Source organism: Aedes albopictus, chromosome 3 (assembly GCF_035046485.1).
Source record: "Aedes albopictus strain Foshan chromosome 3, AalbF5, whole genome shotgun sequence".
Taxonomy (NCBI): Eukaryota; Metazoa; Arthropoda; class Insecta; order Diptera; family Culicidae; genus Aedes; species Aedes albopictus.
In genome coordinates, this window is record NC_085138.1 from 36,302,133 (window position 1) to 36,321,478 (window position 19,346).

The window sequence follows — 19,346 nt, forward strand, 5'->3', positions numbered from 1 at the left end:
TATCGAACACGACGGTTCGGAACGTTCGTGCCACGAACCGTCCTAAAAATCTTCCGTTTTTGCCTTCACACCTGGTTTCACAGTCGAATGTGTCAAAAGTGACAGAGCAGCATGTGCTTTTTTTGCTGCCTCACTCACATTTCATCTTCGCTCTCTTTCTTTTTTCAATGATGACAGCAGTAGGTCGCATCAAAAAACAAGATAGTTTGTGCAAAATTGGCAGCAAGGAGACATCAAATTGACAAGGTTCGTAGAAAAGGATGTTTGAAACAGGGTGTCGAATCGACCTTCGAATCCAGTGGCCAAGGAAACTCACAATACTAAAAACGCAACAGTGTCGTATATTTCGTAAGAAACAGATTACCAGCCAACGCAGATTTAAGGGTTGTTTGCAGATCCGAATGAAGTTCTCGGCCAATCTTGATGCATGGGAAATTCCTTGGCTGAATCGCTTAAGAAACCGGTTTTTCTTCGATCGCAGTACGCAGTTGCGAAGAAATGACAGTTCAAATGGCAGTCACCGTAGAATGTTTCTGCCAGGAATCGTTCGAGAAGTTTCTTGATCGATTTCTCTTGAACTCCAATCTGGGCTTTATAGTTAATTGAACCATTAAAAATGAAATTTCACACCAATTAAGTGGCAGCTGAGAAGGCGAAAGACAAAACTAAACTTTAGGCTGAGCGTGACTAGAAAAACAGGAACGAATAGTATTTGAATATGTTCCAAATGCGAATATAACTGAGCAGATACTGAGATTGTTGTGGACCCACCTCAGGTGATATATATTGAAGTTATCATTGCTCAGTAAAGTATAATAAGTCTACGAGACGTAAAAAGGGTTGGCTCTTGCGACCAAATTAACATGAAGACATGATTTAACTAATGCTTTGTCCTCTCTTACAAGACTAAAAATGTAACTTCAAGAAAATTAACATCAATGTGTGAAAATTAACATCAAAATGTCTTGATAGTTCGCAAGATAGGACGTCAAAATGACAGTTATAGCATTCGTTGAAGCTAGACGACATATTCAGAGCAGTTGCTAACCACTAACCTGTTAAGTACCATGCTAGTCAAATGGCTAGTTGAATTGGATATTTAAAAAAAAAAAACGGACAAAAAAAATAAACTTTTCGGCTTAACTAGAAGTCTCAGGAATTCGAGTAAAAAACGCTTTATAACCTATTGAATGCCACTTAATGTTTATGCGATTCAAGTGAGTTCTTGAGTAATCACTTCTGAAGTCTTTGAATGTAAAATGTATCGAGTGTGGTCAGGAGGGGCATTTTGACTTATGATTGCCTAACACTGGATAAAGTGCCCTTGATAGTGCAATTTTTGCTAATGAGTGGGCCATCTTGCCAAGAACTGTGGAACAAGTTAGAGAACAAGGTACAGCAGTACGCTCAACAACAAATTCTGCACAATAATTTACTTACAGGAAGAGACAAATTTTGATCAGTTAAAGAAGTATTGAAACGATTATTGAGGAGAATAACGTACAGTCACAGAGAACAGACGAACATGCTCGAACAAAATTGCTTGAAAATCTTGTGTAAAGAAAAAACAAGCTCAGTAGCGACATCGACGGTGACTTTCCCACTCAAAAACTTGTTTCGACACCATGATGGCGTTTTCTAAAGAAATATTTCACTAGCGCACCTTCAAATTTTCCTACTCAAATTCTGAGCTGTATTTGCTCAAATAACAAGATGTTTATGATTATTTCATTAATCCAGCTACAACATTTGAGCAACTCATTGATTATTAGTTTCATTATTTTCAATTAGAAACAAGTTGAACAATAATTCAATTTTTGTTTTCCAAGTAAAACCACCACATTCTCTTAGTGGAACTATACTAGGGTGCACACTTGGTGACACTAGCGCCAAAAGGTAAAATAACGGCAATTTTGTACCCCGATTCGAAATTTGACAGCGCCGCGTAATGGCCACATTCCCAGTTATTTCAAAACAACCGTTGCAATTCTTTACACAATAGCACTACATGAGCTTGGACGTCTGTTCTCTGTGGTACAGTATATCAAAAGCACAAGATATTGGAATAATAAAAGATAATCATTTCTGTAACTACAGGAATAGATATATCTAATGAAAGCTGGATTATGCGGTTTGTTTTTCAGTCGAGCTTATTTATGCAAACAGGTACCATTTACTAACATCCTACCTTGTTTGAATTTTTAGATTTCATACACTGCAAAAACTGCAAATATTGTGCATGTGTCGCACACATAGATTTTTGCAATTTGTCATAGATAACCCTTTTCCACAGAGAACAGACGAACATGCTCGACCAAATTTGCTTGAAAATCTTGTGTAAAGAAAAAACAAGCTCAGTAGCGACATCGACGGTGACTTTCCCACTCAAAAACTTGTTTCGACACCATGATGGCGTTTTCTAAAGAAATATTTCACTAGCGCACCTTCAAATTTTCCTACTCAAATTCTGAGCTGTATTTGCTCAAATAACAAGATGCACGCTAAGAAAAAGTTACTCTAAAATGAGTAAGATTCACACGGTCAGAAAATTCACACAAAGCTGAGCTAAAGTGGGACAACTCAAAATTGAGTAAATTTTTTGTCCAGCGCTAGCGCTGGCCCAAGTGCGAAAATCTCATCAGTTTAAGCCGTATAATATTCTTGATGATGCGAAGAATATTATACGGCTTACACCAGTTGGATTTTTGCACTTGGTCCAGCGCTATCGCTGGAAATGCAATTTACTCATTTTTTGAGCTGTTCCAGTTTAGCTCAGTTTTGTGTGAATCTTACTCATTTTAGAGTAACATTTTCTTAGCGTGTGTTCCAGTTTAGCTCAGTTTTGTGTGAATCTTACTCATTTTAGAGTAACTTTTTCTTAGCGTGTGAGCTAAACTGGAACACATGTGTTCCAGTTTAGCTCACACGCTACACGGTCAGGAAATTCACACAAAACTGAGCTAAAGTGGGACAACTCAAAATTGAGTAAATTTTTTGTCCAGCGCTAGCGCTGGCCCAAGTGCGAAAATCTCATCAGTTTAAGCCGTATAATATTCTTGATGATGCGAAGAATATTATACGGCTTACACCAGTTGGATTTTTGCACTTGGTCCAGTGCTACACGGTCAGGAAATTCACACAAAACTGAGCTAAAGTGGGACAACTCAAAATTGAGTAAATTTTTTGTCCAGCGCTAGCGCTGGCCCAAGTGCGAAAATCTCATCAGTTTAAGCCGTATAATATTCTTGATGATGCGAAGAATATTATATGGCTTACACCATTTGGATTTTTGCACTTGGTCCAGCGCTATCGCTGGAAATGCAATTTACTCATTTTTTGAGCTGTTCCGGTTTAGCTCAGTTTTGTGTGAATCTTACTCAATTTAGAGTAACATTTTCTTAGCGTGTATCACTGGAAATGCAATTTACTCATTTTTTGAGCTGTTCCAGTTTAGCTCAGTTTTGTGTGAATCTTACTCAATTTAGAGTAACATTTTCTTAGCGTGTATAGAGGCGCTTGGTGAGATAAGGAGAAAATCGTTTGTTTACATAAAAAAGTCATTTTTTGTCGTCAAATTTTACTGATTTTTTGCTCTAGAAGTTGCTATTTGCCACACGCTAAGAAAAAGTTACTCTAAAATGAGTAAGATTCACACAAAACTGAGCTAAACTGGAACAGCTCAAAAAATGAGTAAATTGCATTTCCATCGATAGCGCTGGCCCAAGTGCAAAAATCCAACCAATTTAAGCCGTATAATATTCTTCACATCAGCAAGAATATTATACAGCTTAAACGGATGAGATTTTCGCACTTGAGCCAGCGCAAGCGCTGGAAAAAAAATTTACTCAATTTTGAGTTGTCCCACTTTAGCTCACACGGTCAGGAAATTCACACAAAACTGAGCTAAAGTGGGACAACTCAAAATTGAGTAAATTTTTTGTCCAGCGCTAGCGCTGGCCCAAGTGCGAAAATCTCATCAGTTTAAGCCGTATAATATTCTTGATGATGCGAAGAATATTATACGGCTTACACCAGTTGGATTTTTGCACTTGGTCCAGCGCTATCGCTGGAAATGCAATTTACTCATTTTTTGAGCTGTTCCAGTTTAGCTCAGTTTTGTGTGAATCTTACTCAATTTAGAGTAACATTTTCTTAGCGTGCAGTTTTGTGTGAATTTTCTGACCGTGCATGGCTTCAAATATCATCAATCTCGATGCCGACGGCGACAGACACCGGATTGGTCAACTAAAAAAAAATCCGGAAGATTGCCCGCCGGAGGCATAGCAAAAGCTCCTCAAATTAATCACATAAATTGTTCATAAGTACCAACCGGATCTAAGCGCATCTAAAAGAGATTTAAATTTTCTTTTCAAAAAGTGCTCGTTTGGTTCTCTATGATGCGGAGTTCGATAAGAAAAAGTGAAAAAAGTGCACTTTGCCTATGCTGCCACAGAGAACAGACGAACATGCTCAAACAAAATTGCTTGAAAATCTTGTGTAAAGAAAAAACAAGCTCAGTAGCGACATCGACGGTGACTTTCCCACTCAAAAACTTGTTTCGACACCATGATGGCGTTTTCTAAAGAAATATTTCACTAGCGCACCTTCAAATTTTCCTACTCAAATTCTGAGCTGTATTTGCTCAAATAACAAGATGTTTATGATTATTTCATTAATCCAGCTACAACATTTGAGCAACTCATTGATTATTAGTTTCATTATTTTCAATTAGAAACAAGTTGAACAATAATTCAATTTTTGTTTTCCAAGTAAAACCACCACATTCTCTTAGTGGAACTATACTAGGGTGCACACTTGGTGACACTAGCGCCAAAAGGTAAAATAACGGCAATTTTGTACCCCGATTCGAAATTTGACAGCGCCGCGTAATGGCCACATTCCCAGTTATTTCAAAACAACCGTTGCAATTCTTTACACAATAGCACTACATGAGCTTGGACGTCTGTTCTCTGTGGTACAGTATATCAAAAGCACAAGATATTGGAATAATAAAAGATAATCATTTCTGTAACTACAGGAATAGATATATCTAATGAAAGCTGGATTATGCGGTTTGTTTTTCAGTCGAGCTTATTTATGCAAACAGGTACCATTTACTAACATCCTACCTTGTTTGAATTTTTAGATTTCATACACTGCAAAAACTGCAAATATTGTGCATGTGTCGCACACATAGATTTTTGCAATTTGTCATAGATAACCCTTTTCCACAGAGAACAGACGAACATGCTCGACCAAATTTGCTTGAAAATCTTGTGTAAAGAAAAAACAAGCTCAGTAGCGACATCGACGGTGACTTTCCCACTCAAAAACTTGTTTCGACACCATGATGGCGTTTTCTAAAGAAATATTTCACTAGCGCACCTTCAAATTTTCCTACTCAAATTCTGAGCTGTATTTGCTCAAATAACAAGATGCACGCTAAGAAAAAGTTACTCTAAAATGAGTAAGATTCACACGGTCAGAAAATTCACACAAAGCTGAGCTAAAGTGGGACAACTCAAAATTGAGTAAATTTTTTGTCCAGCGCTAGCGCTGGCCCAAGTGCGAAAATCTCATCAGTTTAAGCCGTATAATATTCTTGATGATGCGAAGAATATTATACGGCTTACACCAGTTGGATTTTTGCACTTGGTCCAGCGCTATCGCTGGAAATGCAATTTACTCATTTTTTGAGCTGTTCCAGTTTAGCTCAGTTTTGTGTGAATCTTACTCATTTTAGAGTAACATTTTCTTAGCGTGTGTTCCAGTTTAGCTCAGTTTTGTGTGAATCTTACTCATTTTAGAGTAACTTTTTCTTAGCGTGTGAGCTAAACTGGAACACATGTGTTCCAGTTTAGCTCACACGCTACACGGTCAGGAAATTCACACAAAACTGAGCTAAAGTGGGACAACTCAAAATTGAGTAAATTTTTTGTCCAGCGCTAGCGCTGGCCCAAGTGCGAAAATCTCATCAGTTTAAGCCGTATAATATTCTTGATGATGCGAAGAATATTATACGGCTTACACCAGTTGGATTTTTGCACTTGGTCCAGTGCTACACGGTCAGGAAATTCACACAAAACTGAGCTAAAGTGGGACAACTCAAAATTGAGTAAATTTTTTGTCCAGCGCTAGCGCTGGCCCAAGTGCGAAAATCTCATCAGTTTAAGCCGTATAATATTCTTGATGATGCGAAGAATATTATATGGCTTACACCATTTGGATTTTTGCACTTGGTCCAGCGCTATCGCTGGAAATGCAATTTACTCATTTTTTGAGCTGTTCCGGTTTAGCTCAGTTTTGTGTGAATCTTACTCAATTTAGAGTAACATTTTCTTAGCGTGTATCACTGGAAATGCAATTTACTCATTTTTTGAGCTGTTCCAGTTTAGCTCAGTTTTGTGTGAATCTTACTCAATTTAGAGTAACATTTTCTTAGCGTGTATAGAGGCGCTTGGTGAGATAAGGAGAAAATCGTTTGTTTACATAAAAAAGTCATTTTTTGTCGTCAAATTTTACTGATTTTTTGCTCTAGAAGTTGCTATTTGCCACACGCTAAGAAAAAGTTACTCTAAAATGAGTAAGATTCACACAAAACTGAGCTAAACTGGAACAGCTCAAAAAATGAGTAAATTGCATTTCCATCGATAGCGCTGGCCCAAGTGCAAAAATCCAACCAATTTAAGCCGTATAATATTCTTCACATCAGCAAGAATATTATACAGCTTAAACGGATGAGATTTTCGCACTTGAGCCAGCGCAAGCGCTGGAAAAAAAATTTACTCAATTTTGAGTTGTCCCACTTTAGCTCACACGGTCAGGAAATTCACACAAAACTGAGCTAAAGTGGGACAACTCAAAATTGAGTAAATTTTTTGTCCAGCGCTAGCGCTGGCCCAAGTGCGAAAATCTCATCAGTTTAAGCCGTATAATATTCTTGATGATGCGAAGAATATTATACGGCTTACACCAGTTGGATTTTTGCACTTGGTCCAGCGCTATCGCTGGAAATGCAATTTACTCATTTTTTGAGCTGTTCCAGTTTAGCTCAGTTTTGTGTGAATCTTACTCAATTTAGAGTAACATTTTCTTAGCGTGCAGTTTTGTGTGAATTTTCTGACCGTGCATGGCTTCAAATATCATCAATCTCGATGCCGACGGCGACAGACACCGGATTGGTCAACTAAAAAAAAATCCGGAAGATTGCCCGCCGGAGGCATAGCAAAAGCTCCTCAAATTAATCACATAAATTGTTCATAAGTACCAACCGGATCTAAGCGCATCTAAAAGAGATTTAAATTTTCTTTTCAAAAAGTGCTCGTTTGGTTCTCTATGATGCGGAGTTCGATAAGAAAAAGTGAAAAAAGTGCACTTTGCCTATGCTGCCACAGAGAACAGACGAACATGCTCAAACAAAATTGCTTGAAAATCTTGTGTAAAGAAAAAACAAGCTCAGTAGCGACATCGACGGTGACTTTCCCACTCAAAAACTTGTTTCGACACCATGATGGCGTTTTCTAAAGAAATATTTCACTAGCGCACCTTCAAATTTTCCTACTCAAATTCTGAGCTGTATTTGCTCAAATAACAAGATGTTTATGATTATTTCATTAATCCAGCTACAACATTTGAGCAACTCATTGATTATTAGTTTCATTATTTTCAATTAGAAACAAGTTGAACAATAATTCAATTTTTGTTTTCCAAGTAAAACCACCACATTCTCTTAGTGGAACTATACTAGGGTGCACACTTGGTGACACTAGCGCCAAAAGGTAAAATAACGGCAATTTTGTACCCCGATTCGAAATTTGACAGCGCCGCGTAATGGCCACATTCCCAGTTATTTCAAAACAACCGTTGCAATTCTTTACACAATAGCACTACATGAGCTTGGACGTCTGTTCTCTGTGATGCTGCGCCATGGCAAATTTTGGAGGAGTCACTCTTTTCATAGGGTTCTCATTCCTGCCACCAGATGCGGAGGGATCGTTAGCTTCCGTCAAATTTGCCTATTGGGGTGCACAGTTGGCGACACTAGCGCCAAAAGATAAATAAAACATCGGCGAATTTGCACCGCGATTCGAAATGTGACAGCGCCGCGTATGTGGCCATTACGCCACATGCCAGTTATTTCAAAACAACCGTTGCAATTCTTTACACAACTGCACTTCATGAGCTTGGACGTCTGTTCTCTATGTTCTTGGTTAGATCATTGCAGGTATGGATTATTTTTGCGTATCTAGTGCAATCTAAAATAAGAGTTAGGGCTCTGTGGTTAGGGTGGAAACTTGCCCCCTCTTATCTACACCAACGAGGATTTGCGTGCATAAAATTCTCTATCACATTTTATCACGCCCCTTATTTTCCGTATCAATGATAACGCAATGGTATAAAACTAGGTACGTCTGGTTCAGTCTGTTGCTAGTTATCCCGAAAGCTGCACCAAGTTCAGAAAGAGTAATCAGTTCGAAGTGAAACCATTTTTTGGTGATTAGTGCAAAAAGGATTAACAGTTGACGAGCGACGTAAGTTATGATTACTTAATTCTCAAAGTTTGTCTAAGAGTTTTTACTTGTGAAATGGATATTTGAGAGTAAAAACCGGAGAACAGCTATAGCAATTCTCTGACTTTCACGTGAAAATAGTGTTTTTTTTGCATTTTTTGACTATCGTGGCAGCTTTCAAAAGAGAGAGCTTTGGACTAAGGACAAACGTCTGAAAATTCCTGTTCAACATTGAACCAGAACATCTGATGCACAAATCTCATAGCGAAAGTGAAATTTTTATTTTATTCTTGCTCATTGTGGTGCGTTGGTTTAATATATTACAAGAAGTGTTCGCTTAACAGTGAGAGTGATGTAATCACAGAGAACAGACGAACATGCTCGAACAAAATTGCTTGAAAATCTTATGTAAAGAAAAAACGAACACGGTAGCGACATCGACGGTGACATTCCCACCTAAAAACTCTTTCTGACACCATGATGGCGCTAAATTAAGAAATATTTCAATAGCGCACCTTCAAATATTCCTACTTAGAGATTGATCTTTATTTGCTCACTGTTCTCTGTGATGTAATTGAAAAGTGAAAGCAAAACTTCGATGAGTGCCTGAATGGCGAGGAGAATGTACACATGTTAGACCAAGGCAACAACGGAAACGACTACGACAATGCAGCCGGAGACGCTCATGGAAATTGGCCATTCATCCGCTCAAAATAAACAAAGCAGCTGGTATTGAAGGAAATGGCGCCACAGCGTGATTGCCCCAAAAAGCTACACGGTAAAAATTGTGCCCGCTCGATGTAAGGGAAAAATCCCTTAACTATTCAATTTCCTTATCAACATGATCAGAAATGCTTTTCCATTCAGATCGCAATGCTGTCAGTGTTGATTTGAGGACCAAAACAAACCCACCGGAGAAATCAACTGAAAATCCCTTCGATTTGCACTACTGTTAAAAGCAATACGATCCAAAGTGAAAAGCTTTTGATTTGGTAATGACTGTTTTGGGCATGAAAGTAAATATAGATGACAGGTGGTAGAAAGTGCTTCGCTTCGATTCACACCTCTCCAACAGATGTGAAGTAGTGTAGTGGTAAAACAGTTGATCGTGACTCTGAAGGACCTGGTATCGAATCTAGCTGCGGCTGAACATATTTTTTTTTTAATTCTTGTTTTGAAATCAAAACATTGTCAACAACGAATTGATGTGAAGCTCCATTAAAATTGAAAATGCATTGGATGTTCTTTGTCAAATGATATGTAATTGATAACAAACTGATTGAACAGTAGTGCGAATTCAAGTGCCAATCAGTTCATATCACAGTGCAGATTTTTTACCGTGTAGTTCTTAGGATCAGTGGCGTAGCCAGAAATTGTCTCTGGGAGGGGTTTTCAACGGTCAATGATACTTTTTTTGATTTGACACTTACATTTTGTAAACATTAATGAGCAATTGTATCCGTAGTTTGAAAATAGCGGCGCAGCCAAAAATTTTTTCGTCGTAAAGCGCTTTATACTGAAAATTTGTTCCACAAATTTTGGCTCTGGGGGGGGTTTTAACCCTAAAACCCCCCCCCCCCGTGGCTACGCCAGTGCTTAGGATACATTTGGTTTTCTCGAAATTAAGTAATTTTTGCTCAATGGACTACCCGCCACAGAGAACAGACGAACATGCTCGAACAAAATTGCTTGAAAATCTTGTGTAAAGAAAAAACAAGCTCAGTAGCGACATCGACGGTGACTTTCCCACTCAAAAACTTGTTTCGACACCATGATGGCGTTTTCTAAAGAAATATTTCACTAGCGCACCTTCAAATTTTCCTACTCAAATTCTGAGCTGTATTTGCTCAAATAACAAGATGTTTATGATTATTTCATTAATCCAGCTACAACATTTGAGCAACTCATTGATTATTAGTTTCATTATTTTCAATTAGAAACAAGTTGAACAATAATTCAATTTTTGTTTTCCAAGTAAAACCACCACATTCTCTTAGTGGAACTATACTAGGGTGCACACTTGGTGACACTAGCGCCAAAAGGTAAAATAACGGCAATTTTGTACCCCGATTCGAAATTTGACAGCGCCGCGTAATGGCCACATTCCCAGTTATTTCAAAACAACCGTTGCAATTCTTTACACAATAGCACTACATGAGCTTGGACGTCTGTTCTCTGTGTACCCGCTTTGCGAGCAGCCACAGTTGATCAGCAGGAGTAAATCCATTTTATTTTGTATGGCGAAAAGCATCTTAACTTGAATTACTTGAAATAGAAAGCTTTTCCCGAAAAAATATTTGGTAGGCTTAATAGTGGTCACCATTGTGCACAACCACTACAAAATATTTTTTCGAATAATGTATTCCACTTTGAGAAATTTGCCTTTAGATGCTATTCGCCATACAATAATTTTGCGATTTACTTTTAGCGATTTTTCGCGCATAGAAGCTACACGGTCAGAAAATTCACACAAAACTGAGCTAAAGTGGGACAACTCAAAATTGAGTAAATTTTTTTTCCAGCGCTACACGGTCAGGAAATTCACACAAAACTGAGCTAAAGTGGGACAACTCAAAATTGAGTAAATTTTTTGTCCAGCGCTAGCGCTGGCCCAAGTGCGAAAATCTCATCAGTTTAAGCCGTATAATATTCTTGATGATGCGAAGAATATTATACGGCTTACACCAGTTGGATTTTTGCACTTGGTCCAGCGCTATCGCTGGAAATGCAATTTACTCATTTTTTGAGCTGTTCCAGTTTAGCTCAGTTTTGTGTGAATCTTACTCAATTTAGAGTAACATTTTCTTAGCGTGTAGCGCTGGCCCAAGTGCGAAAATCTCATCAGTTTAAGCTGTATAATATTCTTGCTGATGTGAAGAATATTATACGGCTTAAATTGGTTGGATTTTTGTACTTGGGCCAGCGCTATCGCTGGAAATGCAATTTACTCATTTTTTGAGCTGTTCCAGTTTAGCTCAGTTTTGTGTGAATCTTACTCATTTTAGAGTAACTTTTTCTTAGCGTGTAGAGCCACATTGGTCGATGCGGAGAGTAGGAAAACAGCCAATGTAGTTAAGGACGAACGGGACGCCCGAGGAAATATTCGCCATTGCTCTGTTACTACTAAGATGGTAATCTCGGATTCTACTTCATATTTTGCAACGAAAACTTATCATTGTGTATGCTCATTTGCAGCACAGAGAACAGACGAACATGCTCGAACAAAATTGCTTGAAAATCTTGTGTAAAGAAAAAACAAGCTCAGTAGCGACATCGACGGTGACTTTCCCACTCAAAAACTTGTTTCGACACCATGATGGCGTTTTCTAAAGAAATATTTCACTAGCGCACCTTCAAATTTTCCTACTCAAATTCTGAGCTGTATTTGCTCAAATAACAAGATGTTTATGATTATTTCATTAATCCAGCTACAATATTTGAGCAACTCATTGATTATTAGTTTCATTATTTTCAATTAGAAACAAGTTGGACAATAATTCAATTTTTGTTTTCCAAGTAAAACCACCACATTCTCTGGTGAAACTATACTAGGGTGCACACTTGGTGACACTAGCGCCAAAAGGTAAAACAACGGCAAATTTGTACCCCGATTCGAAATTTGACAGCGCCGCGTAATGGCCACATTCCCAGTTATTTCAAAACAACCGTTGCAATTCTTTACACAATAGCACTACATGAGCTTGGACGTCTGTTCTCTGTGTTTGCAGTGCATATGCTGATTGATTTTCAGCCTCTTCAGTGCGATAGAAATCGAGATTACCATCTTCAAAATCGCGAGGCAAATTGTTAGAAAGAGAGGGAAGATAGGAAAAATAACACAGCGTCCCGTATCACCTTAATCCATTCCTACAGCATTGATGTCAAAGAAGCAAATAACCACAAAACATCGGAGAATATGAAGCCGTTTTAAAATTTTCAACTTATTCACGATGTGTTTATAGAGCAACTTTAAAACAAAAAAATAAGTAAGTCTGAATTTTTGCCATAAGAAAGTACAGATATTCTTCATCAATTTAAGAGTAAAGTCGAAAAAATCTGTCGGGAAGCCTAGAGTAAAATTTTTTTTGATTTTTTTTTTTTGTGAATGTTACGAAAGATGGGGCCAATAGCTTAAACAACGAATCATTCACTTGCAGTTAATTCGTTTCACAGGCATTGTATCAAAAAACAATGTATGGAGGTTTTCTTCGCATGTCTTTTTTCTAAAACTTTGCTGAACATTGTTCTAACCTGGCTTAAATAGTTTGGTCACTAGAGAGCAGTAAACGGACCTCTCCATTACGAGATTATAATTTGCATCAACAATGTGGCGATGTTGTCTTCATAGCACTGTCATATTTTATGTTTGCAAATGGGATACTTCGATTATTAGGATTACTTTTAGATAAAATTACAACCTAAAAGCCCTACATACATTGTTTCATGATCGCATGCTTGTGTTTTGAGATAATTGTTAGTGATTGTGCCAGCTTTCTTGATATACTGGCTTTCTCCATAAATCAAAGCATTACAATTTCCCAGTCATGCTCCACAGCTTACATCTTGTATGTTAAATCTCATTAATAAGGATATTTTACATAACCTGGTAACCTATAAACCCTTATTTCCATAATTAGTTGTCTTCAACATTCCCCATAAAAGACCAGCCCACTGAAGTATGACTGAGAATTCTTCATAATTATGTGACATGAACATTCATAATTAAAAAGGTCAACAGGCGTTTATTTACCAAATGATCATATCTCAAAAAAGCTGTACAACTCTTTCACAGGTTAAATAATTCAACCACAGAGAACAGACATTTAAGCTCGAACAAAAATACGTCGAAATCGTGTGTAAAGGATTTAAGTGTACCTCAACGCCACCAACGGAGACTGCCCCACACATAAAGTCGATTTGACCCCACGATGGCAGTGTTCAGTGTTAAAATACACTAGCCCACAAAGCAACACGAGCGCCAAACGATCAAAAACGACGAGCTTTGAAAACAAATTTGACAACACGAAACATGAAACATTTGAGAAATCTTTTTTAAGTTATTAGAAGAATGATTTTTTTTGAGACACAGAGGAAGAACAGAAGAAATCTGTTCTCACTATTATACCAAAGTATGCCTCTATTACGTATCATAAACACAATAATTATGATTGCTGAGCATGTCGGCCTTCTTTGAAAATAAAATTAAATAATTTGAAAATTTTTAGGTAAGCCAGGAAAAGAACTCGATGATTAGGCAATATCTCTGTTTTGAGGAAAAAGTATAGAAACTAAACTATCTTTTATAAATGTCTAACCGTCTCAGAATTAAAGAGTATTCTACTATAGTCAAAGCATAAGAACATGCAAGGTTTGTTAAAGACCTCTAAATAACATTACTTTTGGGCATTTTTTGAACTAAGCTTTTTTGAGCAATATTCGATCAAGGGCGACCTTACGATACTAGACATTATCCGGATTATTCCATGATACTTGACATAGCTGTTCAACCTAAACTTTAGTTTGTTTTTGAACTTAATGGCAAAAGGATGCTTATTGCTTATGCCGCCATTAAGTAACAAATAACTGATAATAAGTTCTGAAAGTATAGCTGAAGGAATGGAATAAGTACTTATTAAAAATGTTTCTTCATTTAGAACGAAAATTAGGCTTTTTAGCATAAAGCCTATGTAAACCAATTTGCAAACTCCGATTTCAATAGTCTAATCAATTTGCATGATGTCTCAACAAATATTTTATGTGTTTGAGGAAGAGTTATTGATAATTGTTGGGTCTGTCGTTTGTTAACAGGATATTTTCAACATAAAGCTATATCTTGCAAAAAAAATAACAAGCAGGTTTTTTGTAATCAAAATCTTTGCGCCACGCTTCCCTTAAGCCTTACGCCCACGATTTAGTACTTATATATGACCTTGATCATTAAAAAAATGGAAAAAAATGAACATGAGACAAAAACACGTTCATGAAATGAATAATAAATACTTTCAGTGGAAAGCTACATATTGACAGCGTGAGTGTTTTCCTATAATTTAATTGACTATATATCTGTTCAACATTTGAAAAACAAGTATTCACATCACCTCAAGCATAATGACTCGAGGTGCTTCGAACTAAATATTTTTTTTCTAATTTTTTATATAAAACTTATAAATATTTTGTTGGACATTTGCTACTAAGCTTAGTATTTTACAATGCGTTTGATATTTTTACTATTATTTGAAAACCATTCAACATATGTCAATGAAATTTTTACTTAGTCAACTATGTATACTACTTCAAAACGTCTAAAAATTTTAAGGTTCTAACTTTAAAGACAAAAAATTGTGACTATTTGTAGGAAATGCAATGATTTACAACATGCGCTTCTAACACTTTTTGCAAAAAAAAATCTTCAAAAAATTTTTTTGTTCTAGACCCCCCGATGGATGTTTTCTACAGACCCATCAAATTGAAGGGAATGGTCCAAAGTACCATAGGGCAAAATTTCAGACTTACTTATTTTTTTGTTATAAAGTTGTTCTACACAGCACACCGTGTATTACGTATATTAGGGTGTTCCAGAAGCTAATCTATCAAAAAATCAACTTTATAAGGTTTTTCTGATTACAAATGTGATAATTACATATGCTTCCCACTGCTTCCTTTAATTTTATTGGGATACGTTGTTTGGAGAACTTGTAGCAATCAAGTACATCTTTCAATTTCTGCCGATAGAATTAATTTTTGACAAGTTTTAGTGTAGTTATGATTTTGTGAAGTTCGAAAATAGTCGAAAAACACAAAATTGATTTGATGCGCCACTTAATTTCAATGGATTTGGCTGAAATTTTGACCAGTTACTTCTTTTAGCATGCCAATCAAAATATGCGGGTGGACTTGAGAATCAGAGATCATTTTTGAAAAAGTTAACAGGCCTGTTTACGTTAATACTGTGAACTTTTGCTTCAAGCGATTTCACTTTCGAATAATAACATCAAAACTTCGCTTCAACTATGTGATTTATTGCATTTCTCCGAACGTTACAATACGTAACTGCCTTCGACGCGTCTCGCATTGCCGTTTTTGATAAGATAATGCAGAACAGGAAGCCAGGTCGAGATACGGCTTATCATCGTTTATTTTTCCACATAACTGTAAATCCAAAAATGATAGCTATCACCTTGCAAACCTCCGAGTGATAGACCGCTTTTTATCTAATTGCTTTCAAAGCCTTTGATAAACACACCTTTTTAATTCGGATTTTTTTGTCATCCAAATCCCGTTTATTCATGTTTTTGTAACTACAGGGCTGCTCCACAGCCACAGTGGCTCCAAAATTACTCCCGGAAAAAAGCTCAGTAGCATGAGACCCCTCGAGCTATGTCTCAGGGCCGGCATACTACTTGGTAATCGGAGGGGCTTTGCGGACTACGTATGAAAACCAAGAATATTCACATTTTAAAACAATCTAGTGGTTACTAGTGTGGCGTGTAAGCGTAAATGAGGTATTGTCTATCCGGTTGGAATCAAGACAGACATTCAATCAAAATTTGCCATTTTCTTGGTCCACCAGTTTCGCAACTGTTTCGCATCTAGTGCGCTGTGTTGCTGACAACAACGGGAAGGTTGCGCACTACATTTGACATGATTTAAAAACGTCGCGAGTTGGGTCGCGTCGCGACTTGATTGTGCGACGTCCGGTTTGGTGGCGGCCCGACAATATTTATCCACAGAGAACAGACGTCCAAGCTCATGTAGTGCTATTGTGTAAAGCATTGCAACGGTTGTTTTGAAATAACTGGGAATGTGGCCATTACGCGGCGCTGTCAAATTTCGAATCGGGGTACAAATTTGCCGTTGTTTTACCTTTTGGCGCTAGTGTCACCAAGTGTGCACCCTAGTATAGTTCCACCAAGAGAATGTAGTGGTTTTACTTGAAAACAAAAATTAAATTATTGTTCAACTTGTTTCTAATTGAAAATAATGAAACAAATTATCAATGGGTTGCTCAAATTTTGTAGCTGGATTAATGAAATAATCATAAACATCTTGTTATTTGAGCAAATACAGCTCAGAATCTGGGTAGGAAAATTTAAAGGTGCGCTAGTGAAATATTTCTTTAGAAAACGCGTCGAAACAAGTTTTTGAGTGGGAAAGTCACCGTCGATGTCGCTACTGAGCTTGTTTTTTCTTTACACAAGATTTTCAAGCAATTTTGTTCGAGCATGTTCGTCTGTTCTCTGTGATTTATCCGAAAATTTAATCCTATATTTCTTGGTAAGCAACAAACATGGGAAGGTGTAATTCCAATAGCGTAAAGTAAATCGTACGAACAAAACCTGTAAAATTATGATGGATCGAATGTAACAAAAGGGCCCCGTCATATATGCTGGACTTTTTGTGCAATTCGAAAATGTGACTGTTCAATGAGAAAAAAATAACATCACAGAGAACAGACGCCCAAGCTCATGAAGTGCGTTTGTGTAAAGCATTGCAACGGTTGTTTTGAAATAACTGGGAATGTTGCCATTACGCGGCGCTGTCACATTTCCAATACACGGTCAGAAAATTCACTCATTTTCGAGCTAAAGTGGGACAACTCAAAAATGAGTAAATTTTATTTCCAGCGATAGCGCTGGCCCAAGTGCAAAAATCTCATCAGTTTGAGTCGTATAATATTCTTGCTGATGTGAAGATTATTATACGGCTTAAATTGGTTAGATTTTTGCACTTGGGCCAGCGCTATCGCTGGAAATGCAATTTACTCATTTTTTGAGCTGTTCCAGTTTAGCTCAGTTTTGTGTGAATCTTACTCATTTTAGAGTAACTTTTTCTTAGCGTGTAGGGGTACAAATTTGCCGTTTTTTACCTTTAGGCACAAGTGTTGCTAGGTGTGCACCCTAGTATAGTTCCACCAAGAGAATGTGTTGATTTTACTTGGAAAACAATAATTGAATTCTTATTCAACTTGTTTCTTATTGGAAATAATGAAACTAATTGCCAATGGGTTGCTTACATTTTGTTGTTAAATTAGTGTAATAACAATATGCCTATTGCTATTAGAGCAAATTAGGCTCAGGTTCTGAGTTGGAAAATTCAAAGATGCGCTAGTGAAATATTTCGTGAGTAAGCTTCATCATAGTGTCGACATGCGTTTTTAAATGGGAATGTCACCGTCTATGTCGCTACTGTGTTTGTTTTTTTTTTTCTTTACCCAACATTTTGAGGAAATTTTGTTCGAGCATGTTCGTCTGTTCTCTGTGATAACATCTAGATCCGAACAAGATTATAACTCACATGCTCACAGAGAACAGACGTCCAAGCTCATGCAGCGCGGTTGTGTAAAGCATTGCAACGATTGTTTTGAAATAACTGGGAATGTGGCCATTACGCGGCGCTGTCACATTTCTAATAGGGGTACACGCTAAGAAAAAGTTACTCTAAAATGAGTAAGATTCACACAAAACTGAGCTAAACTGGAACAGCTCAAAAAATGAGTAAATTGCATTTCCATCGATAGCGCTGGCCCAAGTGCAAAAATCCAACCAATTTAAGCCGTATAATATTCTTCACATCAGCAAGAATATTATACAGCTTAAACGGATGAGATTTTCGCACTTGAGCCAGCGCAAGCGCTGGAAAAAAAATTTACTCAATTTTGAGTTGTCCCACTTTAGCTCAGTTTTGTGTGAATTTTCTGACCGTGCACTACACGCTAAGAAAATGTTACTCTAAATTGAGTAAGATTCACACAAAACTGAGCTAAACTGGAACAGCTCAAAAAATGAGTAAATTGCATTTCCAGCGATAGCGCTGGACCAAGTGCAAAAATCCAACTGGTGTAAGCCGTATAATATTCTTCGCATCATCAAGAATATTATACACGGTCAGGAAATTCACACAAAACTGAGCTAAAGTGGGACAACTCAAAATTGAGTAAATTTTTTGTCCAGCGCTAGCGCTGGCCCAAGTGCGAAAATCTCATCAGTTTAAGCCGTATAATATTCTTGATGATGCGAAGAATATTATACGGCTTACACCAGTTGGATTTTTGCACTTGGTCCAGCGCTATCACTGGAAATGCAATTTACTCATTTTTTGAGCTGTTCCAGTTTAGCTCAGTTTTGTGTGAATCTTACTCAATTTAGAGTAACATTTTCTTAGCGTGTACGGCTTAAACTGATGAGATTTTTGCACTTGGGCCAGCGCTAGCGCTGGGAAAAAAATTTACTCAATTTTGAGTTGTCCCACTTTAGCTCAGTTTTGTGTGAATTTCCTGACCGTGCACACAAAACTGAGCTAAAGCGGGACAACTCAAAATTGAGTAATTTTTTTTCCAGCGCTTGCGCTGGCTCAAGTGCGAAAATCTCATCCGTTTAAGCTGTATAATATTCTTGCTGATGTGAAGAATATTATACGGCTTAAATTGGTTGGATTTTTGCACTTGGGCCAGCGCTATCGATGGAAATGCAATTTACTCATTTTTTGAGCTGTTCCAGTTTAGCTCAGTTTTGTGTGAATCTTACTCATTTTAGAGTAACATTTTCTTAGCGTGTACACGGTCAGAAAATTCACACAAAACTGAGCTAAAGTGGGACAACTCAAAATTGAGTAAATTTTTTTTCCAGCGCTTGCGCTGGCTCAAGTGCGAAAATCTTTTCAGTTTAAGCTGTATAATATTCTTGCTGATGTGAAGAATATTATACGGCTTAAATTGGTTGGACTTTTGCACTTGGGTCAGCGCTATCGATGGAAATGCAATTTACTCATTTTTTGAGCTGTTCCAGTTTAGCTCAGTTTTGTGTGAATCTTACTCATTTTAGAGTAACATTTTCTTAG

The 19,346-nt window shown here is 37.3% G+C and overlaps 1 protein-coding gene and 1 long non-coding RNA gene across 6 annotated transcripts in view; one reads left to right on the forward strand and one right to left on the reverse strand.

The window, feature by feature from the left end:
* The window catches only part of LOC134289472 (uncharacterized), a 127,737-nt gene that overhangs the window by 66,241 nt on the left and 42,150 nt on the right, over positions 1–19,346 (forward strand). The window contains exons 1-2 of one of the 5 annotated variants that reach the window (XM_062855336.1): positions 7,255–8,531; positions 12,239–12,496. The exons of 2 other annotated variants lie outside the window; for them this stretch is intronic. The gene's annotated coding sequence lies outside the window, so the exon portion shown is untranslated. Of the gene's footprint in view, positions 1–7,254; positions 8,532–12,238; positions 12,497–19,346 lie in introns of those variants that run through there. 2 more of the 5 variants (XM_062855338.1, XM_062855335.1) reach the window with 2 other exon arrangements.
* On the reverse strand, positions 12,255–18,571 carry LOC134289474 (uncharacterized). Its single transcript, XR_009998538.1, has 2 exons — positions 18,391–18,571; positions 12,255–13,385 (listed from the first exon to the last, which is right to left on the reverse strand). It is a non-coding gene; the product is annotated as an uncharacterized LOC134289474 (long non-coding RNA).